At 43.4% G+C, this 15,614-nt stretch overlaps 2 pseudogenes; one reads left to right on the top strand and one right to left on the bottom strand.

The window, feature by feature from the left end:
* The window catches only part of LOC114620379, a 6,904-nt pseudogene extending 5,519 nt beyond the window's left edge, over nucleotides 1–1,385 (bottom strand).
* A 969-nt stretch (nucleotides 1,386–2,354) lies between these two features.
* LOC114620378 lies at nucleotides 2,355–2,888 on the top strand (annotated as a pseudogene).
* The last annotated feature ends 12,726 nt before the right edge of the window (nucleotides 2,889–15,614 follow it).

Here is a 15,614-nt window from a genome sequence, read left to right as displayed (position 1 = left end):
AAACAAAAAAAAAAAACAAAAAACTCACATTTAAATGACTTGTAGTTTACTCACCTCCATGTCCCTTCCTGCGACCACAGGAATGGCTTCTCCAATGTTGCATCCTGGTTGGAAAGTTCCTCCATTGGGATAAATGTCAACATGTCCTACTGGTTTCTGGATCCCAGTACTTCTGCCAGGTGACCCCTCTGGTAAATGTGTGTAAGACATCTACGAAATCCAGGTCATCAGGAGAAAGGCAACTGGGGTCTTCTGCATACTCAAAGTTAGGCCGAGCTGGATCCAAGCCTTGGAAAAGAATGGAGTCCCATGTATTTTAAAAGTCTGCAGTAAGTTCAATCCTCACATAAGCATCTGCTCTTCTGAGTGGAACTGGATGTCTTTTAAATCCCTATCAGCTGATTGTCTTCACAGTTGGATTTTTCAATGATTAAGAGCCAAAAAAATAGGCATAGCTCTTCTAAAATGGAATGTCAGTCACTCACTCTCTTGCTCTCTCATTCTCTCTCACCCTCCAAGACTAGCCTCAAACTCTTTATTCTCCTGCCTAAAACTCAACAGTGCTGTGATACAGATGTACGCCAATGAAGCCCACATATTTGAGTTTCCCCCACCCTCCACCTTTCTCCAGATGCTCCTGGTACTAGATGGCTTTAAACACACACCATAGCTGCCAATGGCTTTGAACTTGCTGCCTTCACATTCCAAGTATTAGTGCACCATGCACCATCATCCCTAATGTGCATCTCTTCAACTGGCCAGTCTACAGAGATTTTTTCACACCTAATGGCCTGACGTCCTCTTGTAGGTTATTTCTGAATCTGAGAAGACCTTTAATCACTGATCAATTCCTTTCTCCCTCTCTCTGCACCAAACCATTTATAGCCACTTCCTAGATGACTGTCTTATTCTACAGCTCTCTACAATCAGTCCTTGCCAGTCTCCCGGGTGCTATGTGAGAGGGAGACATCTGTGGAACAGAGGAAGGTGAGAACTCTTTCTCAGAGGAACGCTTGGGTCTCTGTGCTTAGGGCTCTTGCCTACTCCTGTGCCACAGCCAGGAGGTGGAAAGCAGGAGCTCAGACAAGAGATGATGACTAGTGGGCACAAGCCCCCAACACCATGCACATGGGTAGCTAGCGGAAGCAGCTCAGATTCTCTTTCAGAATGATGGTCCCAAGGCTTCTTGTGATAAATGAGCAAAACAGAACAACAAAATGCCCCTTACCAGTGATTCTATTGACCTTCTTGTTAGTCAGGCTTCCTGCCACCCCAGCAGCGTGGGCTCCAAGGCTGTACCCTAAGAGGTGGACATTGTCCAGGGGGTAGTTAAACTCCTCCTGGGGGACAATAAATGAAAAACGTCTTGGTGCATGGTCAAACATCAACACTACAAGTACTAAAAATGAAAGTAAATTTCAGTTTTAAAAAATTGGTACCACTGTAAATGAATTTTAGTGATTTCTTGTTAGAGTTAAAAGAGACAAATATATATATATATATATATATATATGCATAAATAAATATATATAATTTATAGTATATATAAATATATTATATATTATATATATATATATATATATATATACTATTACTTAAATAGTATATATACTATTTATTACTATTTATTACTTAAATAGTATATATGTATATATACTATTTAGGTGTGTATATATAAACTTTTGCACATTATCTGCTTGTCCAAATATCCTGTATCCTGTTATTCCTTGAAGTTAGACAAGCCATGACTAAAGAAGACAAAAGGAAATGGGAAGAGGTCATAGGCACATATGGCTAAGCTTTCTGCATCAACAGATATGGTGGTTTGAACAAGAATGACCTCCATAGGCCCATATATTTAAATGCTTGGTCCTCAGTAGGTGGAACTGTTTGGGAAGTATTAGGAGGTACAGCCTTGTTGGAGGAGGTGTGTCACTGGGGGGGTAGTTTTGAGGTTTCAAAAGCCCACACCATTCCCAGAGTCTCTAACTGCCTGGTGGCTGTACCTGCAGATGTGAGCACTATGCCTGCCTGCCTGCTGTCACGCTCTCTGCCATGATGGTCAAGTACTCTAACCCTCTGAAATCCTGGACTCCAAATTAAATGCTTTGTTTTCTAAGTTGGCTTGCTCATGATGTTTTATCACATCAATAGAAAACTAACTAAGACCTCATGTAAGAAGCCTGGGGTCCAGGGAAGTAATCTGGTTCTTCCAAGTTCATTTGTGTGACTAAGAAAAAAGCCAAGAAAAGAACTTTTGTTTTTTGATGATTAATCCAATAAACAGCATAGCTTTTTGCATCCGATACCCTGGCTGAAATAACTTTGTCTTCTCTCCTTTTCTGGTTGGAACCATGGAGGCTGTTCCAGAGAAGAAAAAGAAGGTTGCCGGTGTGCCAGAAACCCTTAAGAAAAAGCGAAGGAATTTCACAGAGTTGAAGGTGAAGCGCCTGAGGAAGACGTTTGCCCTAAAGACACTCTGAAAGGCAAGGAGGAAACTCATCTATGTAAAGGCAAAGCACTATCACAAGGAGTACAGGCAGATGTACTGGACTGAGATTCAGATGGCCAGGATGGCAAGGAAAGCTGGGAACTTCTATGTGCCTGCAGAACCAAAATTGGCGTTTGTCATCAGAATCCGAGGTATCAATGGAGTAAGCCCAAAGGTCTGCAAGGTATTGCAGCTTCTTTGCCTTCGACAGATCTTCAATGGCACCTTTGTTAAGCTCAACAAGGTTTCCGTTAACATGCTGAGGATTGTGGAACTGTACATTGCATGGGGGTACCCCAACCTGAAGTCAGTAAATGACCTCATCTACAAGCGAGGCTATGGCAAAATCAATAAGAAGCGGATTGCCTTGACCATCTATCTAGCATGCAGACCTTGAACAGGGCCTCTGGCTGCATCAGAGGTCAGGAGCTTGCAGAGGTGCCCATCAGGCCAAGCCTCTAAGCCAGCCTCTCCCAGTCCTTGCTTCTCTGTTCTGCTCCCCCAAGTTCTGAATCTCTTCATTCAGATGGATTCACAAGCCCTTCAATACTCACAGAACCCTGCTTGAAAAAACAAATGAACAAACAAACAAAAAACAAACAAACAAGCAAAAAACCACACTTACTGTCCGTTCCAAATTCCCAGTTTCCTTGGCAACACAGACATAAAAGGGAACAGTTCCTGGCATGCACTGGGGGCAGGTGGACACAGGATTTTGGCCATCCCATGGCTGCCAGGCTGTCTTCTGCTGACTGACTAGGAAGAGAAAAGTGGCCTAGAAGATTTGCAAAGCAGGCTCTTGAGTGCACACATCTGCACCAGACCCAGCAGAAGACAGGCAGACAAAAGCATTAGGTGTGGCAAAGTGTGGGTAGAGAAAGGGTCAGGTGGGTCCACTTCACACAGATGGCATATCCACCTGCATGTGGCCACATTGTCCCTGAGTCCATCGCCTTAGCCTGTAAGCAAAGGCTTTCCTCCGAGGCCCATCCAAGGCTCTGTGCAGAAATCCACAGAGCAAGATACACACTTGAGAGCCTCTCAGAAGCACCTGTAGTAGGTGGCCATTCTATGCACACCCAGATTCATGTCCAAAGTCGACCTTTGTCCTGTGGCTCATCTGATCTTGGCCTGGTGGGCTCTGCTCTGCTGCAGGGCTTCCCTTGCTGCACTTGCTCTGTCTCTGCCCCTACTCACCTCCTGCAGAAGGCAGCAGGCTATCCTCCCTGACCAGCCTTTCTTCTAAAACAAGCCCCAGCCACTCCTGTCTTTCTTTTCCTAGGACCTTCCCAGAGCACTTACTTCAGATCACAAAGTGGACTGTAGCTAGGGGCCCTCTGCTCACCCCATAGCGGACACAGCTGTGGAGGCCACAGATACCAGCCCTGCATTATGAGGCCTGTCAACAGCATTGTCGCTCCTCACCGTCACCAGTGAGCCGCAAACACCAGCCCTCTCTGCACAGCTAACGAACATATGACCGCACAACTTCCACCATGAACAGGCCCATCATCACCCGGCACCACCGCTGTCAGCAGACACCAGCCATGTATCGCCAACATGAATAAAACGGTACAACCAGCACTAGAACCATCGTCCTGCCCCCACCAATGAGGCTGCAGGTACCATTTCTGCATTATAAGCACCATCATGACCACCACTCCAGCCAATAGCACTATTGCTAGCACAGCATCACTGTCGCTGATACTGTAGAGAACAGCTCTGCCTCGCCACCTCCAACACAGCGTAAGGACTGACAACTGCATCACCACAACCACAGCCATCTCCATCAGTACCAGAACCACACCACTTCATCCACGATTCCTGTATGTTCTTCCACACACCAACTCTGTGATGACTGACCCCATCCTACAGCTCACAACTGGCCTGATCACCTTCGGTGACTTGTCCAAAGTCACAAGAATGCAGGTGGAGTAACCAATTCCTGAGTCCAGGCAGGGTGATCTCTGAGTTGACCATCCAGGACCTCCTGAGACTCCTTGGAATTCCCTGGAAACCACAAGATATCCCTCTCTGCAGCAATGAATATCTAGTGTATGTACTCACACAGATGGCTGGTGCTCCCCTCTTCCAGAAGTGATCCCTAGATATATGCAGGGTGAGTCTCTGTTTTGCCTTTCGAGTCTCCTATGCATCTTACTGCACCACTTCACCATTTTGTGCCCCTAGGAAGTGAACTTAGGGAGTAGGGTGTTGCTTGCCAGCTGCAGCTGCAGAGATCATGTACTAACTCCCAAGTTCAGGGCCTGATGGGTGTTAGGTATACCTTGACTTAACCTGAACCCCCAAATGCTTTCATACTTTTGTGCCTGGAACTGAGAGGCCATTACTTTCTGGAGAGAGTAAGGGCTCTCTATACAGTTGACAGGACTGGGAGTAACGGCTCTGTGCAGTTAACAGGACCTGGGTGAAGAGTCTACACAAATCCATACTCACTTGCCTCTTTAACAAGAGGTGAATCCGCCGGGCACTCGTATCATTATGATCTTCACACGCCTCCACGTGGTCTCAACGGCGTCCAAATCGCCTCCAAAGAAGAAAATGGTCCCTGGGTTCTGCGTCTGACAGAACAGCCTGCCATCCACCGTGGGCCAAGGTCACTCTGGTGCGAGTGAAACCAATCACGCCTGCCCTTGGCTCCTCCTCGGTCTGTGTGACTGGGCAGTTGGAGATACAGGAATTCTATCTACCATCTGAATTGCTGCTTTTCTCCATTAAGTCCAAAAGACCTGAGAGGCCCAGGGGGCCATTCGTTAGGGGCAATGTTACAGAATCTCCCACATTATCTCTGTAGAACAAAGAATATCATTGCTGTTTTTAGAACAATGAAAGAGGCTCTGAAATAAACCTTTAAGAATTCAAAGTGGGAAGAGAAAGGGCTTGCCCCTGCTCACTCCTCCAAGCAAAGGGAACGCACCTCCCTCCCTGCCGAGTCCTCCAGCTGCGCCCAACAGCTCCGCCCTGGTTCGGCTGGGAGGCCACCCGCAGCCTGCAGCCTGTAGCTCGGGCTCTAGTACTCAGCCCCGTTGGCTAGGAGAGGGAGGGGAGGGTCGGGTCGGGGACCGTCCCTGGGCCAAACTCAGAATGGCATCCGATTTTGGGGGACCGCAGTTCCGAAATGCACTTGCAGCCCGCAGGAGGCAAAAGTCGGCTGGGAAGTTTCTGTCCCCCCGGGTCATGTTCCCCGTGCAAGGCGATGGTCCAGTGGCCTCGGAGCAGCAGGTCTCCAGACCTGGTTCATCCAGAGATTACTTCAGCGTGGCAACGAGCAGGCCACCGAACCATCGGATACTAGAAGGGGTTCGTCTCCGCCAGGGTCGCTGCAGGAGTTGCCGCTGAACCATGCAGAGGCACCGCAGCGAGCCGGAGTCAACCGGCAGAGCCGGCTGGGGACCGCATAGAGACCGTGCGGGGACAGCGCGGGTGTCCAGAACCAGTCCCCGGGCTCAGTGCCTCGCGCTCCCGCGGCGCCCTTCTCCCGATCCCTCTCTAAGTCCGGAGGACCCGCCAGATGCTGCTGCTGAGGCCCCGGACCCCTTAGTCGCCTCCGCCTCCCACCGCAGCCCAGCTCCACGACACCCACGGGACCGGGGCAAGCGCCCCGCGTAGCCTACCCAACCTGCGCGGCTGGAACTCGGGATGGGCGGCTGCCGGGCGGTGAAGGCGAGTACTCTACTACGGAGGGCGGCCCCGGAGCGCAGATCAGGCAATGAGATTGCACCCGGGGTCCCGCCCGCTCATCACCGCGGCTCCCGGCTCCGGAAGCGGGCGGCGGGTAGAAAAGACCAGGAGAAACCAGCTAGCCCCACGGGTTCCCAGCCTGCCCGCCGACGGAGAGGCGACAACTTACCCGGAACGCTCCGAGAGCCCTGGCAGCAGCAGCGGCAGCATTGAGCCCGTGGTCATCGTCCCCGCCCCGCCGCCCCGGCGTTTGCCCGGTGCCCGGCTTCCCTAGCCCCGGCGGGCCCTGCTGCTCCCCGCGCTCGCCGCCCTGGGTCCGGGAGCCAGACCAAGTGGGCCGGCGGCGCGCTCCCTCCAGTCGGTGCGTCCGGCGGCCTCGCAGCCGCCCGCGCCTCTGTTCCGGGCGCTGGTAACCGCAGGTGAACCGGCCCGGGCTGACGCGGGCCAGTCGCTCAGCCGCCTGACCTGGTTGCTCGCTGGCCCAGCCGCCTCAGTCCCGCGGGACAACTAGAGGTCCGTTTGGGCAGAAGAAGCCCAGGACACTCAGTTTCTAGGAGGAAAGAAGGTGTGGACTGAAGAAGACTGTAGTCTCTGCCCAACAAGTTAGATGTCTTCTGTAGATTGTGGGACCCCCTCCGTGTGATCTTAGGTCAACTTTTCAGAGCCCAGAGTGGAGAGAGGACACGTCATTCAGCTCTGTGTCATCTAACTCTCTGGAAACATCATCACCTTTTTACTTGATTGATTCCTACCCTGATACTCTTATTCAAAACATCTGCTCAAATCTTCCTTTGAAATTTCCCTTGTAGCACAATAATATAAAAATAGATCAACAAACAGGGTTTTATGATCAAATCAAATAGGGGAATAGGACTGCTCTCGTGCCCTTCTGAGAGTCACACAGCGTCCTAATGTGTGACAAACCTGAAGATCTCTATGACAAAATGGCCTTATAAATATTTAATGCCAAAATTTTCTAGAAAAAATTTAACAATATAAATCTTACTAATATCCTCAGGATGTAATGATTTGTGCATAGCAAGTTGGAAACAACTGTCGTGTATTTACCCTCGACTCAGTAATTAACCAGTATCAAAACTTTATAATATTTTTTCATCTTAAGTGATTACTTTTGGCAAAATACATTCAGCAAAATGTATGTTGTTTCCTACCTCAAATATTTTAATTCCAAAGGACCTGAGTTTAGTACACAAGCTTTTCTATGGCTTGCTCCATGAGGGGTTTCTGCAAGCCAACTCTGTACTTTCTGCAAATTTAAGAGAAGCTTTTTAATTCTTTATTACTGTTTTTTTATTAGAAATGGTTGCACATAAACTTAAATCTGTAAACATTATAGAGATAAATTCCCCTACATTAGCTCTTCTGCTATTAATTTCCTCAGAAGTAATGTCATGAGACAGCAAAATGTGCAGAAACATTGGTAGGCAGACGTATGGTAGTCAGGGAAGACACACACATGTCAACAATATGTATCTGGTCCAGAAAGGACAAATATAAATAATTGGAGTCAAATGACAATGGACTATGAGTAGGTTCTCTTGAGCCAAAATGTCAAGAATATAGGATTTCAGTTTTATGTATCTCTAACTCTATCTTTATCTATATACATATAATATTATGTAGATATTTTTCCAATGATCAATGACACTGTTCAGTAAGTACTATTATTGCCCTTATTTTCAGAGAGAAAATGCCGCACTGGTAGTTTAAAAATGCCGTCTGTGGTCACATACCTGAGAAAGAATACAGAATTTGAGTTCAGATAGTCTAGCTCCACAGACTGCTCTCTCAAATCCCTTCAGCAATACCCTTCTTTATTGCTAAGCCGAAGTTATTTCTTGAAAGCAAATAAATTATTTGAAAAAAGCTTGACTTTGCTGTAAATTCCTTAAGGCCATTCCTGTGACTGTCTTTTTAGGGCATGCCACAGTTTATTATTGTATTCCCTTTGGTCACAGTGACTTTATCTGGGTTAAAGGGTTAAGTGGTATTAAATTCTAAATACTTGGAATTACTATGGTCAAAAGTGATTGTTAAAAATGCTTTGTAAGTCAAGTATTAAAACTGTTTCAAAAATAATATTCTTCTACAAGCTTATACCACACATATTGCCATAAGACTAACTCATGTTGTTTTTTCATAATAAACATTTTAAGTATTATCTGCATGGTGATAATCTTAAATATTTATCTTTAAGTTGAAAACTTAATTCAATGAGGATATATCTTTCAAGAGACAATTTATCCTTTTGTCAAAGAGAGAAATAAAGAAATGGTATTATTTAGTTTACACGTATCACACAAAGAGGGATTATTTCCAGAATAGAATTTAATGAAATGTTACTTTTATTTCATTTTTTTACAGTGCATTTTCCTAGAGAAGCTATAAGTAGTACATAAAATGAGAATTTCTTTCATACAGGCAGATTATTTGAAGCCTCCTTCTTCAAGACCCAGAAAAATCTTGACATTTTGAATTTTGAGAATACTGTCTAGCCCTTTACAACTTTTTCTATTTTTAAAAAATTGTAATTACTTTTTACCTCACAGACCCTATAGTTTTTTTCATAAAGAATCTGAGCATTGAGAAAAATAACCAAACTATCAATCTATTAATTGATTGTATTATTTCAGTTCATATATGCATATGAACTTTTCTTAGTTATGGTGTGGTTTCCTTTTCTTAGTTATGGTGTGGTTGTCAATGAGTGTGTATGTTTGTGTGTATGTAGATATATATATATGTATATATCTGGTTTTTGTATTGTGTATGTGGACATATATTTTTGTTAGCATGTGTGTCTCTGTATGGAAGCATCGGATGTTTTTTCCTGGATTGTTTTTCATAATTTTTAAGATACATGATCTCTCACAGATTGCCTGGAATTTGTTCTATTATGAATATAGATATACACGTTTTTCTGTAGCGGTATATGGTGTCCTTTGGTTATAAGCCCAGAATTGGTATAGCTGTATCATATTATATTTTTAGTCTTTTGAGAATACTTTATATTGATTTGTATAGTGACTGTACTAGTTGACATTACTATTAACAGTATGTAAATATTTTATTTCCCTATATCCTGGGAAGTAGTTGATATTTGGCCTCTCAATAGGAGACATTTAGAGTAAAATTAGATGGATATTCCTGATGGAAAACAACATTGAAAACTTTCACAAATGTTTATTAGCTATCTGCATCCATAGCAAATACAAATCAGCCTGGAGTCAAGTAAGTCTGTGATTTCCTTTGGAAGTCAGAGCAGTTTTGTGTGGCCAGTGCTTTTTTAGTTTCATAAGTATTTAATCATCACAAACATTGAGAGAACGTCAGGCTTTTTATTCTGATGTTTTAAAAGGATTATTTTCATTTTGTCTCATAAATACCAAATCACTACTTCCTTTTCCTCATTTTTTTTTTTAATTTGTGGAATTAAATTTACTCAGGATCTTACAGGTCCTTACTCCACACTATCCTACTGAGCTAAAATCCCAGCTGTACCACATAAATAGTAAAAGAGTATTGTCATTAGAAATGAAATATATGAAGATATATATCCATATGTCTTTAGAATTAAACATGAATTATTTAGGAATGAAGATATGTTCTCTCAGTAGAACATATGCCATACACCTGAGATTGATGGCAAGCACCAATCTGAAAGGCAGACATGGTGGCACACTGTAATTCCTACACTGAAAAGTCAGAGATAGGCAGAACTCTGGGACTGCTGGTTAGCAGACAGACCTAGCTAATCAGTGAGCTCCTTGTCTCAGTGAAAGACCTAATATCAAAAAACAAGGTAGGGACTTCCTGAAAATTGACACCCGAAGTTGGTCCCTGGTCTCTGTACACTCATGCATATGGATACACACACCTAGATATGCTTACACAACATACGTGCATACACACACATTCAAATGAAATAACACTATAGAACATGTTATTAGAAATATGTATCTTGCAGAAAACTGTTAGCAGACTAGGATTATTTAAGTTGTACAAGGTGGCCATGTTCTAGTATAGGGTTCTCCAGTCTTCCTATCACACTACTTTGTCCAAAACTTGAGACTTGTCTTCTCATATGTTATTGGGCTTTAAAACTAAGATGTATATCTGGAATGCCCTTTCTTAAATGCTATTGAGAGATGTCACCAACTAGTTTTATAGTCTTTAAAATGGAAGACAATATGCAATCTAGCTGCTTCTTAGGGATATGATGAAATTAAAGAAGGTCAAATTAACAATATGAAATGGATACAATGATAAAGGAATGACAGCCTTGTGCTCTGCAGGTCCAAAACTACTTGGTTCCTACTAAGGTCAGTAGCCCCAGTGGGATCCCACTGGGCTTACCTTAAAGATCCTATAACATTTCAACATCACTACACTGAGGATTGAGCTTTCAACATAAGAAGCCCTTGGGGTATAAATCATATCCAAACCACAGCAAGACTCAGACTGTATCTCTAACTTTCACAGGGGTTGTATAGCCAAAAAAAAAAAAATGTGGTTTGCACATCACTTGAAAGACACATGGGTGTGTGAGAGAATGTAGAAAGAATTTTCTTGCCTACCTCCAGCAAGAAGACAGGGCATCAAATGAGGGAGGGGGTTGGCATCCCACAGTCAAAACTCTGACCCACAGTTGTTCCTGTTTGAAAGAACTACAGGGATGGAAATGGAGAGGAGCCTGAGGAAAAGAAGGTCCAGTGACAGGCTCAAAGTGGAATCCAGCACAACAAGGGGAGGCCCCAATGCCTGACACTATTACTGAGGCTATGGAGTGCTCACAAAAAAGGGGCCTATCATGACTGCTCTCTGGAAGAACCAACAAGCAGGTGAAAGAGTCAGATGCAGATATTTGCACCCAACCAGTGGACAGAAGCTGCTGACCCTTGTGGTTGAATTAGAGAAAGGCTGAAAGAAGTTGAGATGGAGGGCGACCCTGTAGAAGGACCAGCAGTCTCAATTACTCTGGACCCCCGAGATCTCTCAAACACTGGACCACCAAAAAAGGCAGCATATATTATTTGATATGAGGCCTCAAACACATATACAGCATAGGACTTCTGGGTTTGTGTTCAATCAGAGATGATGCACCTAAACTTCAAGAGACTGGAGGCCTCAGGGAGTTTAGAGGTCAGGTAGGGTGGAGAGTGGGGATGAGACCAGCCTCATGGAGACAGGAGAGTAGGTTGGAGGTATGGGATATGGAACAGTTGGAGGGTAGATGGGGCAGGAATAAAATCTGGAGTATAAAAATAAATAAATAAATAAATAAATTAAATAAATAAAAGAAATGGGGTGGGGAAGAATTTTCTCTCATTACAGCTGTCTCCCAGGAAACAGAATGGCAGTCTTTTCTTTTAGCTATCAGTAATTTATAGAAGCTGAAATTTAGTAAAAATTAAGAGACATATTTTCTATGTATAGCATTGATGTGTACTACCAGAAATTGACAGCTGGGTGCCACATAAATAAATCTTACAACAAATTTGAAAGAGTCATTTTCAAATAGAGCACATGCTACATAAAATAAAACCTAAGAGGCAAAGATGACTCAGAACTGCTTTTGACAAATGACAGATACTCTTCCTTCCTTCCTTTCTTCCTTCCTTCCTTCCTTCCTTCCTTCCTTCCTTCCTTTCTTTCTTTCTTTCTTTTTTTTCATGAATGGCTTTGTAATGGTTAGTATTAACTGACACATTGACAAACGCTAGTATAGTTGGGGAGAAGGGCCTCCCCCATGCCTGGGGGAGATGATATGCTATGTTAACTACAGTGGGGAGATCCACCCAATGGGGGTAGTACCTATTCCTACAACTGAGATCCTGAACTTTGGAAAATGGAGAACTCAAGCTGAGCTCCAGCAAGCTTGCACAGATTCATCCTTCTCTGTTTACTGACTGTGAGCAGAAGGTGCTGCTTCAAGCTCCTGCTGCTGAGTCACCTGCTATGGTGATTCAACTCCAAACTATGAATTAAAGCCTTTAAGTTGCTTTGTCAGAGTTTTGTATGAGCAACAGGAAAAGATCCCCTGCATGCTCTGTTTTCTGGCTTTGGTCAGGCATTCACTTTGCAGTTTCTCTACTTCCTCTTCATTATGTAGGCCTTCCTCTGAGTGGTTTTTATACGTTTTTTTTTTCTTTTCCTGATTTTTCTTTTTACATATATCTCATGTTGGCTTGTCTTTGGAGGTTTTATCTCTTTTTAAAATTCGAATTTGTTAATAGAACTTGCTTTATTTCATTAATTTCATTTTCTGTGTTTTTGATGACTTCAGACACTGTTCATATCTTGATTTCTTGATCAAGTTTATTCTCTCTTTTTTGTTTTTAGTTTTTTTGTTGTTGTTTTGAGAAAGGGTTTTTCTGTGTAGCCTTGACTGTCTTGCAACTCACTCTGCATATCAAGTTTCCTTGAACTCAAAGATCTGCCTGTCTCTGCCTTTCAAGTGCTTGGATTGAAGGCATGTGCCACCACTGCCTGTGTATTCTTTGTCTTTTGAAGGCATGATCTTATATGCTATCTAGGTCACTTTCTCTGTGAACATTAACAGAGTACTAATTTTTAGCAGGTATTTATTGTCTTGGTTATTCATGATTATTGATTTATTTATTTTTCAATAGGGCCTAGGCTTCTGGAGTTTGGTTACTGATGTTGTTTCTCAGGATGGCAATCTTGTCTTTCCTTTGTTGTGTGGGTATTTGAAGCTCAGTTACTTGCTACCCTACTTGTCAGGTTGTAGATGACCTTCATGGGGATTAGCATCCATCTTGTGATAATTCAGTGCGGATATATCAGAGTATCAAGCTAAGTGAAGTTTCTAAGCTCAGAAGCACACCTTGTAGAGGTTAGAGGTTCATAGTCAATTTTCAGGAGTTTAAGGTAGATTCTCAGGACTTCTAGGGCAGTGAGAACCAGTAAAATTGTCCATGCAAGTCTAAGATCCCTACCTAAGGAGATAGGGGCAGAGGCGAAATCACAAGGCAGACGGGGATGCATGGTTCTCACGCAGGTTATGTGCTAGCACTGGTGACTGCATCTCTCTCTCTCTCTCTCTCTCTCCCTCTCTCTCTCTCTCTCTCTCTCTCTCTCTCTCTCTCTCTCTCTGTGTGTGTGTGTGTGTAATTGTTGGTGTGAACATAGAATCTATACATGGAGGCGTGGTTTGAATAGTAGGTATAGGAGGAGTTAGTGCTACGAGTATAGGATCCCTGCATAGAAATAGTTCCAAATGACTAAAGGAAGGATATAGGGTGGTTGGAACGTCTGGGGTCCTTCCCTAAAGAGGAGGGATTGGAGGCTGGTAAGAAAGTCAGGAGCCAATCACTTGATAGATCTTCAGGTAGATCACAGAGTGGAGTTAGCAGTGTGAATCTAGGGTCCTCCTAGGGGAGGTTAGGGTTTGGGCAGAGAACCAGTAAAGCTGGCAATATGAGTCCTACCTGAAGAGAGGGTAGCAGGTAGCTAGAAGGCAATCATGGGACACATAATCCTCAGGCCAATCATGGTGATGAGTGAAGGTGTGATTTGGATCTAGTGCCCCTGCCTAGAGACCAGAAACCAAGCCTCTTTTGTTGATTTTATGTCTGAGTAAAGAGAATCTGTTTTAGGGATGATACTTAGTCTGTGATAAATGCCTACCATATGAATTGGAAGGGAAAGGTAGTGTATGCAAAAGAATATGCAAACACTTGGAAGCAAAGATACCACTTCGAAAATAATTTTCTTTGCAAAATATTTTAAAAATTTATTTATGTTTATTTTATGTGTACGGGCGTTTTGTCTGAATGTGTATCTGTGTACCATGTGTGTTAAGTGTGGAGACCAGAAGAAGGCATAGGATCCCCCAGAGCTGGAGTTACAGTGAATTTTGAGACACCATGTAGGTGCTGGTCACCAACCAGACCCCTCTGAAAGAATGGCCAGTGCTCTTAGCCACTCAGACATTGCTCCAGCCCTGCAAAATAGTTTTTCTCTTGAATTCTATAAATATCTTTAGAAAATGTCAAGTTCACCTTTTAGAAGTCTTACATTGATTATTAAATACAATTTAAAGAATTTCTCACAACATTAACTCAAATTGACTATTTATATCATAAATAATATTGATGAGCTGACATCTAAAATATACTATTTCATTTTCTTGTTATACCCTTCTTTATACAAAATTAAACTTTTTACGCCATTGAGGACTTTATAATTTCTGTGGGAAGAAAAAGGATTGACAAGGAGATATATTAAAAATATAACTGTAATAATCTCCAGTGTCACATGCTGCCAGTGTTTTGTATATTAATGATTAATTCAGTACTTACTTCCACTGAAAACTAACTTTTCTTTTGCCTTACTAGAAATGAGGCTGACATAGTTGACCATATTAAAACTGAGATAGATGTGACTATTGGCTTATTCAGAAAATTTCTCTCTGTGAAATCTCCCAGCAGTAATTAGATTTATAAATCTTCTAGATAAAACTTGATATAAAAATGGACTCCTTGAAGTAGGTTAAGAAAGACAACAGATATCTAGATAACAACATTTATCTGAGCCTACTGTGGCAACAGTAACTAACTACGGCTTGTATTCTATCATATGCTTCATACCTTACACCAGTGGTAACCAGCAGGGACTCTCATTTGCTAGCTCCTGAGTTGATGCTCAAGGTTGACATTGCCTTTCTGCTGCTCTAGCAGACTAGAAGAGTAGCACCTATCTAACCTCAACAGGAGGGTAGCATCTGTTCATTAGGTGAAGAAGATATGATCTATCTAGTGTGCAAGGAGTGTAGTGTCTATCGCGAAACGCTGTAAACTGTCGCAAAATCGCGACCACGTAAAGGGACGATGAAAGAGTCTTGAACCCGGAGGAAAGGTCTAATTAGCTTATTTATTTATGAACGACAACAAACAAATAGCGAAATCGGATTGCATTCATTCGTACACACACACTCTAAACTAACCCCTGGCCTGGCCTGATGTTGGCGCTGCAGGTAAGGTTTGAGACGTGGGTCTGCTCACAGTTTGGGTTCGATGGAGAATGAGTCCGTCCGGGATACAAGCTTGGTTCCGGCGAAATTTGCTCCGTCAACAGCTGTTCAGACCGACTGGAGCTTTAAGTCAACAGCTGTGCGGGAATCTGGTTCGCGAAATGCATCTGCGGTGGACAGCCCGGGCGGTGGCTCGTCTTCACACGTCTCACACAAGGGCATCTCCGTGGGGCTCACGGGAATGAGTAAACTTGCGCGGGCCAGGCCATAGGTTTTTAAGCTAATTTTAACCAATCAGAATTGAGGCGGGAGTTTTTATCCTTCATGTACAGACAGCTTGGCTCGGTTACCATGGTTACCTCTCAGCCAATTACAATTGAGAGCATACTGTTCCTTTGGACTTAT

This window comes from Grammomys surdaster, unplaced genomic scaffold, assembly GCF_004785775.1.
Source record: "Grammomys surdaster isolate TR1022 unplaced genomic scaffold, NIH_TR_1.0 168, whole genome shotgun sequence".
Classification (NCBI taxonomy): Eukaryota; Metazoa; Chordata; class Mammalia; order Rodentia; family Muridae; genus Grammomys; species Grammomys surdaster.
The sequence above is the reverse complement of the archived record's forward strand: the minus strand, read 5'-3'. Positions and strand labels throughout refer to the sequence as shown.